At 43.6% G+C, this 12580-nt stretch overlaps 1 protein-coding gene across 2 annotated transcripts in view; it reads right to left on the bottom strand.

The window, feature by feature from the left end:
- Positions 1 to 12580, bottom strand: part of DNAJC11 (DnaJ heat shock protein family (Hsp40) member C11) — a 66596-nt gene that overhangs the window by 53119 nt on the left and 897 nt on the right. The window lies entirely within an intron of this gene.

The raw sequence follows: 12580 nt of genomic DNA, 5'->3' as shown, positions 1-12580 counted from the left end.
ACTACTTTTAATTTTTCCTGGAGTTAGTAACTGCCTAACTTTTTTCCGTTTGCTTTAGCTTTCTAGGTATCTATCACAGGTTCTTCTCCAACTCCTCATAGTAAGGCACTTATAAGTAGAGACTTCTAATACTCTTTTCACTACAAAAATACAAAACAGTTTACCAAGTCCAAGTTTTTCTTTTTTCCTAAGAGGTATCCCTCCCAGAGATCTCTGCATTGTGTCCAATGTTAGGCCTGCTAGACAAACTTCATCCTAGGATTTCCTGTCACCATCCTCCAGGGTATCTTCCTGAGTCAGTCTCTTCTGTTCTGTATCCTACAACCTTTCTCTTTCCTGGTTTTCTTCTTTATTTTAGTAAAGCTCAACCTCCAGTAGTTTCCTTTACAAAGGTTGGCTAGGAGGAAAAATATTTTAGACTTTGCAGATCTCAAAAAAAATTTTTTGGAGGGGCGCCTGGGTGGCTCAGTTGGTTAGGCAACTGACTTTGGCTCAGGTCATGATCTCACAGTCCGTGAGTTCGAGCCCCACGTCGGGCTCTGTGCTGATGGCTCAGAGCCTGGAGCCTACTTCAGATTCTGTGTCTCCTCCTCTCTCTACCCTTCCCCTGCTCACGCTCTGTCTCTCTCTGTCTCTTAATAATAAATAAACATTAAAAAATTAAAAAAAATTTTTTTTAAAGTAAGCTACACCCATCATGGGGCTTGAACTCAGAGCCTTGAGATCAAGAGTTGCACGCTCTACTGACTGAACCAGCCAGGCACCCCAAAATGTTCTTATATTCTGCCTTTATATTTGATAAATAGTTAGCTGAGGATAGAATTCTTGCCCAGAAATACTTTTTCCCTCAGAACTCTTACTGTATTGTTTCATTGTCTTCTAGTTTACAGTACCACTGCCGAGATAGGTTAATGTCATTCCAATTTCCAATACTTTGTGATCTATTTGGAAACTTTTAGGATGCTCTCTTTAACCTATGATTACCCTCAGCACAGGTCTTTTCTCTTCCACCCACAGTGCTAGTTACTTCATTGGCCCTTTCCATCTAGAGTCTCATACTTTTTGGTTCTGAGAATCTTTCTGGTAATAATTGTTTAATACTGTCTTCCCCTTTTTACTGCCTAAGAGTTGGTCTTCTAAGTTTTAAATTTTACTTTCATGGAGATTTCCTCATCTTCCAGCCCTCTATAGAGTTTTAACTTCTATCTTATTTTTAAGTTCCAAGAGTTTCTTCATTTGTATATATTTCTTTTAAAAGTATCACCTTGTTCTTATTTCTTACACGTAATATCTTCTCTCTCTGAAGACCATCTAGTTTTCAAACTCACTGCACTGCTTCTTTCATTTCTCTTCTCTGTCTGCAGGATCTTCGAATTTCAGACTGGAGCATTCCTTCAAATATTTGATGGTTCCTTAATATCAATTTATATGTGACAGTAAGATACTAAGAAAGTATTTGGAAGCCCTATGTGAATAGGCCTTGTCATCTGATGAGCCTCTCTGTGGAATGGCTGGGAGAGGACCAGGAAGGGAAGTTTCACTTGGCAGTGTTTTCTTTTTGATAGGTTAGTTTTTTCAGGAAAGAGCACAGAGAACAAATGGGAAAAGCTGTTAAGTCTCACCATGCAGGATACAATCGCTCAGGTATTCCCTGCTTTTGTAAGGGTGCCACTCTCGCCCTCCACTGCGTCTAGGTCTAGGCTCTGAAGCTTTCCTGGTTCAATTTCTCCAGGGAATAAACGTCCCGTCTTCTGGCTGGGGGACGGGGGGACGGGGGTGGGGTGGGGGTGGGGGGGGGCAGCAGACCCAGCATATCAGCACTGAATGTTACCATTAGAAAGGAAACAATCTTTGTCCATCTGGCAGACAAAGAAGGGTACCCTGTTTTAAATTACATGTTTGTTTACATTAAAAAGGGGGGGGGGGGACCTGGGTGGCTCAGTCAGTTAAGCATCCAACTTCAGCTCAGGTCATGGTCTCGTGGTTCAGGAGTTCAAGTCCTGTGTTGGGCTCTCTGCTGGCAGCACAGTGCCTGCTTCAGATCCTGTCTCCCGTTCTCTCTGCCCCTCCCCCACTTGCTCTCTCTCTCAAAAATAAACACTAAAAAAATTGCATGTTTGTTTACTATTGAGGGTGGATATTTTTCCATGTATTTATTTGCATTTTAGATTTCTTCTTTTATGAAATAACCTATTTGTTTCCTTTGTTTTGTGTTCCTATTGGGGCATTTATCCCTTTTTTTTTTTTTTTTTTTTGCTTAACTTCCAAGAGTTCTTTATATACATTGGAAATAGATGAATTGTTGATCAAATAAATATACTGTATACTCCTTTTGAGTTTTTAAATTGTGTTATGGGTTGTTTTTTTTTAGGTTTTGGTTTTTTGTCTTTAGCAAACACAGAAGTTCTCCACTTTTACAAAACCAAACCTATACATTGTCTCTCTTCTGATCTCTGCTGTGGCATCATCCTCAGAAAAGTCTCGGACTCCAGTTCCATCCTATTTGCTTCCGTTGAATAATGAAGCCACTGAAGAAGCTACTACTACCTCCACCTACCCAAAGTCTGGGGAAGACCATCTCTGGAATCAATGTGATGCACACACTCAAAGAGCATACAGCCACTCTGCTTTCGTTTTCTATTTTCATTTAACGAAGTAAGTGGAAATGGGTGAGGAACACCCGTATGTCTGAACGGAGACTGTATCGGTCATGATCGGGGAGGGCGGCGGTTCTCGGGGTGTGGTGTGGGGCCCCCTGGGGGTCTGAAAACTAGTTTCAATAAAACTAAGCCACCGCTTGCCTTTTTCTCACCGTGTCATGCGTACAGTGGAAATTACTTAAGGCCAAATGATATGTGATGACATCACTGTTTTGATGGTTAACAAAATGTGTACTTGTGTATTGTGTTTGCTAGTAATTTCTAAGGTGGTAGTTTTACAACACAAATATAAGAGATTTCAGAGATTCATTCAACTGGCTCTCAGTTATTTCACTGTGTAGTTACTAGATATTTTTCATTTTATCTGCTGTGATGTCTGTATCTCTGTAATTTCATTATTTTTCAATACATAGCTATTTTGAAATCCTTCAGTCTTCCTGTGCCTTACTGAAATACTAGTACACTTTATGTCTCCTTTTAGATTTTATTAATTGAGCTTTAATTTCTTCTTTTTTAAGTTTATTTATTTATCCTGAGAGAGAGAGAGAGGGAGAGAGAGCGAGCGCGCACTCATGTGCAGGCGGGGCAGAGAGGGAGAGAGAGAGTGCCAACGCAGGGCTCAAACCCATGAACAACGAGATCACGACCTGAGCTGAAACCAAGAGTCGGACGCTTAACCAACTGAGCCACTTTGGTGCCCCTGAACCACTGCCAGTCTCTAAGGCAGAGGGAAGGGCAAGAGACAGAGACTCTCTGGCTGTCACACCAGCATTTAAACCCCTCAGCCTGAGCAGGACCCACATCACTTCCACTCATATCATTGGCTAGAACTAGTCACAGGGCCTCGCTCAACCACTAGGGGACCAGGAAGTGTAGTCCTGGCCGGCAAGCAAAGAACCAATAAATGGTGTGCAGCACTTAAAACTAACGCAATGACAAGATTTAATTCAATACTTTGAAGCACGTAAGCAGCAATTTACCACGTTCATTTTAGGAAAAGGAAAGCCACTAGGTCTTTAGTTGCTGAAGCCTATACTTTCCAGCCCAAACCCCCAGGCTGCATCTATGTTGCTGTATTTCCGGAAGGAAGTCTCCACAAACTATGTTCTATTGGATTTTGGGAAGTTTGCCTAATTACCACAATTGAAGATTCATTATTGTCCATATGTTCCATGACAATCTGATTGAAATCAACTGCATCAGCTCATAAAACCTGTAATTTTTTTATGATACTTGGTGCTCATACAATTTAAAGGAAAAAGCAGATTTCAGAGCTAACTGACACCAAGAAAGTCTGGGTTCTTTGTGCTGAGTAAGAGCTGCTTCATGGAGGAGGGCTGTTCCAGATCACTTGGTGTCACTGAGGAGACCAAGTCATGTCCTCACCAAAGCACTAAGCCGGACTTGGAAAAATGTCCTACTTCATTTTGCAAAGGCTCCCACCACGTAGTCCGAAACTCCACACAATAAAACCACGCTCACACACAGTCCTGCCGTCTTCTACTGTCATTTGCCCTGCTCAACACAGCCTTCTACCTTTTCATTTGGAGGGTCTGGAAATAAGCTGGGGTTCATCGGCAAACAGCAAGACTCCAACGATGCACGCAGACTCACCCTCAATCTCAGGCGTGGTGCAGACTCATTCCGCCTGACCCATCTTTACAAGAGCGTCTCAAGCAGAACAGGATTTCGAGTGAGACTAAACCCGCGTTGTCCATCCTGAAAATTGAGCTCTGACAAAAGAAACTACAATCGAATCCATCTGAAACGTATTTGCTTTTACCAATATCGTCACTGATGCCCGTGCAAGAGATGAGAAAGAAGGAACCGGTTCCCCCTGCAATAAACAGAAGAGGAACAGGGTGTCTCCCAGGTGAAAAAGCACCAGCCCAGCAGGACAAGCCCTCGTGCCTCTCCCGGCCTGGTACCCAGTCTCCGCAGGGAGCGAGCTCCAAGGCCTGCATCTCAATTTGCTCTCTTCCTCCTGCATCTGACTTTGAACAGTTTTTCTAAGTGAAAATTTAGAAATGCCAAGCTGATAACTGATAAACTCCTTCCAATAAATTCCTCTAGAGCGGTCTGTTGCCAAAACCGCAATGTGATCTTCCACACAGGTTTTCCACAAAGTAAAACACGTCTAGACATGCGAATATGATGTTAGTAAATACTGACCTCTTCGAGTCAGTCCATTGATCGAGTGCCAGCCCTGTCCTAAGTACCACAGGAGGTACAACAGAAATATATTAAGGAGTTTACAAACTAGGTGTGCGTGTGGATGTGTGCTTCCCCTAAAAAAACCCCACACGTATGGATTTAACTAAACAATACAAGACAGAAATGCTAACATTAGTGGGGGGGAAATAAGTTCGGGGCAGTGAGAATGCGAAGAAAACTTCATGGAGGTGGAGGGACCCAAATGGGAATGCAAAAAGGTGGACTGTGATTTGCTTTGGTATCTAGGGCGGGCTGGGGCATTTCAGAGGAAAAGAACATCCTGACGAACAGGCCACTGTTGGGGACAGAGACAGAACACTGACCAAACTGACAAGAGCTAAGAAGTATAAGCAGGAGGCTGGCAGGAAATGAACTTGGACATCCATCCACTTGCTCGTTCATTCAGTAAACATTGGCAGGTACTTATCATATACCCACACTGTCCAAAGGGATATAACGGGGAATCAGACAGCTGTGGTCCCTAACCACATGACGCTTACTTTGCAGTGGAGAAAAGCAGAACATCACCATACGGTAGGCAAAAAAACATAAAACATCTAATTTATAAGGTGCTTTAAAACGGAGCCGAGAGTTTGACCCTGACCTGATAAACAATGGGAGGTCATGGAAGGTTTCTGGGCAGGGAAATAATGCGATTGGTACTGTTTGTTGATATTAATTTGGTACAGTCTGACTAGGACTGACAAGAATCAAAATCAGAGAGACCTAAGGAAAAGTGCAGCAGAACCACAGGGTTGAGGTTAGAGGGTTGGTTGGGAGCCCAGAAGTCAGAGTGGAAATGAAGGATCAGAGTCGGCAGGGGGTCAAGGGGAGGCTTTATGAGCTGAATGCGTTGGTGGGACAATTAAAAGGGGCTCAATGCCGTGAGGAGAAACAGACCAAAAAGCACTCCAGGAGTTCTGGCTCAGATGCATGGGTTGGGGAGAAGTTGGAAGCATTGGGCTGGGGGGGAAGGTGAATCTGACCGCCATGTACAGCCCAGAAGGCACACAGAGATGCAGGAGAAGCACGAGATTTTAAGAAGAGCCAAGCTCACAAGGCCCAAACCTGGGGGACTTCTCGGGACGGAGAATGAGCACCTGGCAAGGTAAGAAAGGAGGACAAAGGGAGCATCAGAGGAGCCAAAGCCGAAGGGGACTTCAAGGTGGCACACAGGCACACACGTGGTGCACACACACACTTGCACAAAACACTCCCACTGGTATTTCCTCATTTGGTGCTTTAATACTCACAGAACACCTTGGGGCGCCTGGGTGACTCAGTAGATTGGGTGTCCGGCTTTGGCTCAGGTCATGATCTCACCGTTTGAGAGTTCGAGCCCCGCATCGATTGGACTTGCTGCTGTCAGTACAGACCCCACTTCAGATCCTCTGTCCCCTACTCTCTGCCCCTCCCTCATGCGCAGTCTCTCTCTCTCTCAAAAATAAATAAACATTAAAAAAAATACTCACAGAACACCTCGAGATTGGTATTGGGACCTCCATTTAAAACGAGGTAAACACAATGAGGATCAGAAAGATTTAAAAGTGTGATCTGAGGTGGAGAAGGAGTTTCCCTGACCTTGGACCCCTGACCCAAAAGCTGGCTAGAGAGGAAGAGCCCGTGCACCCTGGCCCCTGGCCAGGACCACACTGTGGTTCATGAGAGTGAAAAGCTGCAGAGAGGGGACAGGTATTTACAAAACATCAATCACACAGCGGGCTCATCCAAACTGTGTGAGGAACTCTGACAAATCAATAAGCACATTCCTTATTAACTTTTATGCTCACGATACTAATAACAACATACTGACATTTACTTTGCATAATAACATGCCCATTACTATGCGGAGCACTTCCATGCGTTCTTGCTTAATTTCCCCCAAAGCCCTAGGACAGTGAAATTATTGTCTGGAGTTTATGGGTGAAGAGAGAGGCTCGGAGAGGCTAACCGGCTTGCCCCAGGTAAGGCTGCTACAAAGTCAAACTCAAATCTGAGTTCAAGGACTTCATCTTTCCAAGCTCCGCCCCCATATCTGCCTTTTCAAATCATCACCGACAAAGGTGCACAGGGGCTTTCCATGGAAGGTGCTGGGCTCAGTGGCCTCAACTGTCCTTCTCTTGAAACCCTGAACACGGCCACAGCTTTGTAGAGCACAGGGGGCAGGTGGATACAGTCCATGTCATGGGTTTTGAAAAGTCAACCTCCTACACCCATCTTAGATGCTGCTTCGGGAAGGTGGGCTTCAGAGAGAGACAACAGAATCACGAATAAGTCAGAAAAGTTAAACAGGGGGTTGATTAAGTAACTCCGAGACCTAAGTTGTCTTACACGGAAGGAAAACACTTACAAAATCTACACAACTCATTCCCCCCAAGATGGCAATATAAATTCAAAAACAGAATAGGCGATCAGTAATGACAGAAGTCTACATACTAACAAAGAAAAAGGCAAGCCCCTGGTCACCTTCAAGGTTCATGGGGCGGGGGCGGGGGGGGGGGGCTTTCCTCCAAGCCCACCTCTACAGACAACGGAATGTGAGGACAAAGGAGCCAGTGGAGCAGAAAGTTTGATTCCTGACCAGAGGTCATTCCAAGGGCTGAGGGGAGATTTTTCTGACCGCTGTACAATTTGGTGCTCATTTCTCTTCCCGGTCATGTCCATATGCGGTTTTGGTGCCCTTGAGACACAACAGTAAATAAAGGCCAGCGTCTTAGAAAAATGAGCTCCAGTTCCTTTCTGGGTCAGAAGTGATGGTTCGGATCCTGTCTTTGCATCAAGAGCTTGGCTTATTTTTCCCTAAAAGCCTGACCTTCTACTTGCTCTCTCCGTGTCCATCTGTTAAATCCTGCCCACTCACGCAGACTTCTTGTGGTTGATGTCTGCTGGCATTTTACCACTGAAGAATGTTCTGGCTCCTCCAAACGAGGGAGGGAACACTGTGCACTCGTCGCATGCAGATATGGTTCTAACGGTACAAGAGCCAAACGGGAGCCGGCCATCAGGCTATGAACTTGGAGGAGGCTCCAAGCTCCGAGCTCCTTCAAGGGAAAAAGGGACCTTGATAACGTAGGGGCCGCAACTCTGATGATAAAGCGGCAGTGTTCCCGACGGTCTTTCTCCCAGTGGGGCCCCCTTTTAAACTCTCATGCCGTTTTATTTATTCATTCCTGTTAGTTGTCTTAAATCCTTTCTTGAACAAGGTAGGGTATAAATAAAATAAAAGTCAAAGTTTAATAAAAGTTAAACACTAAAATTCCACAGCCAAGGGAAACGCGAAAACATGTTGCTCCCTTGTCCTGTATTCTCTTATCCACTGTTTTACTACTGAACTCACAGCAAATATAAAAGCTTTCAATTGAATTCTCTTTAGCAAAGAAAAAAAAAAAAAGAGAGGTGTTTTGGTAGATAATGCAGAACTAAGCATTAAAATTTCAAGAAGCAATTGTTTGAAATGCCTGAAGCAGAAAGGTAATAACTAGCCTGTGGTTCATTAAAGAAAACACGTTTTAAAATTTAACCTCATGGTGTTTGCTAATCATATTATGACACTGGAACCAACTGGGTATCCTAAGAGCTCCCTCTGCACCCAGAAGCCTCTCTGAACTCTAGCTGGGAACCCTCCTGACCCCAGTGCTCTGTCTTCTGATCAGGGAGGTCCTCCCCTTCCTGCCTGGGCCCTTAAAGGCCGACAGCTCACGACAGTTATATTTTTGGGTCCCTCTGCGCCTTTACCACAGATACTCACTGTCTTTCTGGATTATCCCTTTCGCCCTACTCCCACACTTGGCTCCACCTTCTGGGAACCCCTCCCCACTCAAAGTCATGACTTTGCAGGAAGCAGAGTTCAGAGGGATAACTGTCTTTTGAAGAGAAGAAACTCAGTATTTTGAACAGAAAGAGAAAACTTTGGGAATTCATAACCTAACACTTAGCACAAATCCTGGCACTGTGTTTTTTATTTTATCGATATAACAGACGAATAGCAAACTTAGCCAGGATGAAGTGTATCGAAGCTTTTCTATGTTCACGTATGTCCTTTTAAAATAAGCAAAACCTCATGCTTTATCAAAATTCAAGAAATAACAATAAATATTAAATGAACATCCACCTGTACAAAGGCACTGTATACATATCCTCATTACCTTGCCAAACTCCAGTATACAGCATGCTGGCTCACAGTAAGTTCCTAATAAACTATTGCCTGTCACCTACATTTCAACATCAAAGAAAATGGGAAGCAGGAAGAGTAAACTACTGCACCAGAGGCAGGAACCCGCTCCTGCCAATAGTAAAATGGGGATTCGAACACAGGACCTTCTGGCTGCAAAGCCACAGTGTTGCCTCTTTCTACTCTCCCAGTAACTCTGAAGTACTATAGCACATGAGTAAATGGGACACTTTAAGAGATTAAATGACTTGTTTAAAAAAAAAAAAAAAAAAAAAAAAAGAGGTTAAATGACTTGTCACCCAGGGGCAATGTGGGCTGAGACTCCAGTTTCTAATGACCTTCCTCCTCAGCCTCTTACAGGTGACTTTAGGAATGTGATCATGTGGAGAAGACAGGTTTTTGGACAACCAAGGCTTAACAATACTTCCTGAATGCACACGTTTTAAGCAGAGTCACGATTACAAAGTATGGTAACTTTGAACATAGGAACAACCTTCTCAGACCTATCTTGATATCCCTCCTTAAGACCAAATTAGCTGCTCATCACAAAGTTAGATAAGCAACGGATGAGTAAACAACACCTCCCTGCTTCGGGGACTGGAGTGTGCGCCTGGCTGAGCCCACACCACTACACTCCACGGTCTAGACATCCAGCCAAGCCATCCTGTTGGGTTGCGTGACATCCCTCTAGGTCAATCCGGACAGTGGCCAGTAAACCTTCCTCTCCTGCTCTAGCCCTTTCTTCCCATCCGCAGTCCAAACTTGAATGTTTAGCCCCACTCTGTGACTCTCATCTCCAGCCAGAGAAACCCAGACAACCAAAAACTTCGGAAAGAACAGCGTGCTCTAAACCAGGGAACGAAAAAAAGTGCAGGGACTCCGGGGAAACTTTTTATTGGTAGGTGACAGTTTTGCAATTCTAGTTTCAAGGCTAGTGTAGAAGACTGACCTCCACAGGTGGATTAGCAAGGAAAAAAAACCTTTTCACGTAAGTTTATTTTTTTCCTTAACTGTCTTTTTAAAAAGTGTTTAAAACTTGAGAAGGAGATCAGCCCCTTGAAAGCTAAATTGATTGGGATCAAAGATCTTAAAATGGGTTAGGAACACTGCTGAAAGGCATCCGTAAAAATGAAAGAGCTTCTTTTAATGGTAATGCCACATTGATAAAGCAGGAATTTCAGTCATTTACTTAGAAATAAATTCAGCTTAAAAAAAGGCATAAATTCAGTGTAGAATGTGTCAGTTAAAATGTCTATAAAATGTATAAAGATCAAGAAAAGTTCACTGATTGGTCAGGAATTCTTTCTCCCAATTAAGTCCTGGAAAGTCATCCCAGAAACCTCAGATCAGTTAGATTTTAGGCACATGATGACACATTTGACTACACTAAACCAAAGATGCCAATCTGGTTTCAGAGTGCCGGGTTAATGATAAATTACTCCCTCCTCAGTGTGGTAATGGCTCTACTCTGCAAACAGGAAATCCAGAACACTGGAGAAAAGGGACTCATTAAAGATCACAGAAGTCTTGTTTAGAGAAGAATCTGGTCCTGTCTAGCTGCCTGCTTCACTCTCTGAAATACAATACAAGTGGATATTTTGAAGTTTAAAACCTGGAAAAAGAGATTTGTAAGCTGGTTTTTAACATTTCTGTATTACTCCAATTTTAACTATGTATCAGGCTTGTAATTTTTCAAATTTTAAATAGAATTCCCCGGTTTTGGGTCAGGTTGCTTCCATTTCAGGTTTCTAGGGAAAAGTCTCTGAACTTCCTGAACACAGAGCGTTGAAGGTACTCTCTGGAAGGTACTCTGAATAACTGGTGGGAAGAGGACCTTGCCTCCTACAGGTATATGTAAATGGCGTCAAGCTGCAGAACTGACAGCAAATAAACAGGTGTTATTGTCTCCTTCCAACCACACATGTAAGAGTTCAGATTACTTCTATTTTTCCTCTAACTCTCCAACTAAATCATGCTATTTCAACTTCAGGTTGATTTCTGATTTCACAAAACAAATTCTAGTAAATATCAAATCCAGAGATCACCTTCAGAGCTTCTCTTCCAGTAGAATCTTCAGAGATAAAATCTGCACACACTTGATAACATTTTACACAGAGCTTGTGGACACAGGGAACACAAAGTGACTTTAGCAAGAGAACATGTTTCACAGGAATTTCACCTACAGCCATAAACATGAAAAGTGCCTCAACTCATTGGGAGAGAGAAGACTTTTTTTTTTTTTTTTTTTAAAGAAATAAATATTTGGCTCCCACTCATCAGTCCAATAACAATGGCAAGTCCTAAGACCCCAGCATTTTTAAGGTATACCTCTGACAAATGCTTACCAAAGACTCTGGCCAAGTCTATTATTCTAGATCTTTTTGATCATCTGCAGCTGCCTAAGATTCAGTAAGCCTGGGGGTGCCTGGGTGGCTCGGTCGGTTAAGCGACCCACTTCGGCTCAGGTCATGATCTCACGGTCCGTGAGTTCGAGCCCCGCGTCGGGCTCTGTGCTGACCGCTCAGAGCCTGGAGCCTGTTTCAGATTCTGTGTCTCCCTCTCTCTCTGCCCCTCCCCTGTTCATGCTCTGTCTCTCTCTGTCTCAAAAATAAATAAACGTTAAAAAAAAAAAATTGAAATAAGATTCAGTAAGCCTGGAAAATGGGATACATTGTTGCTCAATTACTGATAAGACCGACTATAAACCAGTGGTAAGAAAGGCTGGTTTCAGAAAAGCTGGTTTCATATACTGCTTTGCTTCTAAGAACTGGAGAAAACTTAGTAACTAGCCAAACAGCTTCATTCAAAGGGAAAGAAACCCAAGGCCAAAGAAGTGATTCACCCCAAGCTTTACTGTTTATTACTTATGAGAAACTCCAGGTGCCTACGGCAGATAACATGACTTGTAGTTCCCCCCAGACAGTTCATTGTTCATAATGCATGGTGGCTAGCTAGCACATTTGGGGGATTTTTATGTGGGTGCCCAAGCTCACGGTACCAGAACTGGCAGCTCTGTAGTCTGACTAGTTATGACAGCAGAGCGGAAGCTCCGCCCGCACTTCCCAGGGATGAATTCAGGCTCTCGCACTTTCTACTGATGTGACTCTGGGCAAGTCACTTAACCTCTCTCTGCCTCAGTTTTCTGAGCTGTAAATCAAGGATTATCATAACATTTCCCTTAGGGGCCGGGGTGAGAAATGAACAAGATAATGTAACATAAAGTGTTCACTCGGCACGGGGCCCTGCACAAAAGCAGTACTCAAAAAATGTTGGCTATTACCGACAGACACCATGCACACCAACATTTACGCACGACACACATGTGACTGGTTTTGTCTACAACTTTGTCAAACTTGGCTAATTACGATCGCTGGGAAAAATGAGAGAGGGAATTAACGGTTCTCTAGCAGGGCTGGGAAGACCGAACCCGGCAGCTTAGAGATAAAAGATCCACCTTATGACCTGACCTTGGAAGCCTTCCTGCCCTTCACGCTGATGTCAACTGGGCTGGTCAACAAGAAATGAAACTTACTGG

This window comes from Neofelis nebulosa, chromosome 2 (assembly GCF_028018385.1).
Source record: "Neofelis nebulosa isolate mNeoNeb1 chromosome 2, mNeoNeb1.pri, whole genome shotgun sequence".
NCBI classification, from domain to species: Eukaryota; Metazoa; Chordata; class Mammalia; order Carnivora; family Felidae; genus Neofelis; species Neofelis nebulosa.
This window is presented reverse-complemented; position numbering and strand designations above follow the sequence as displayed.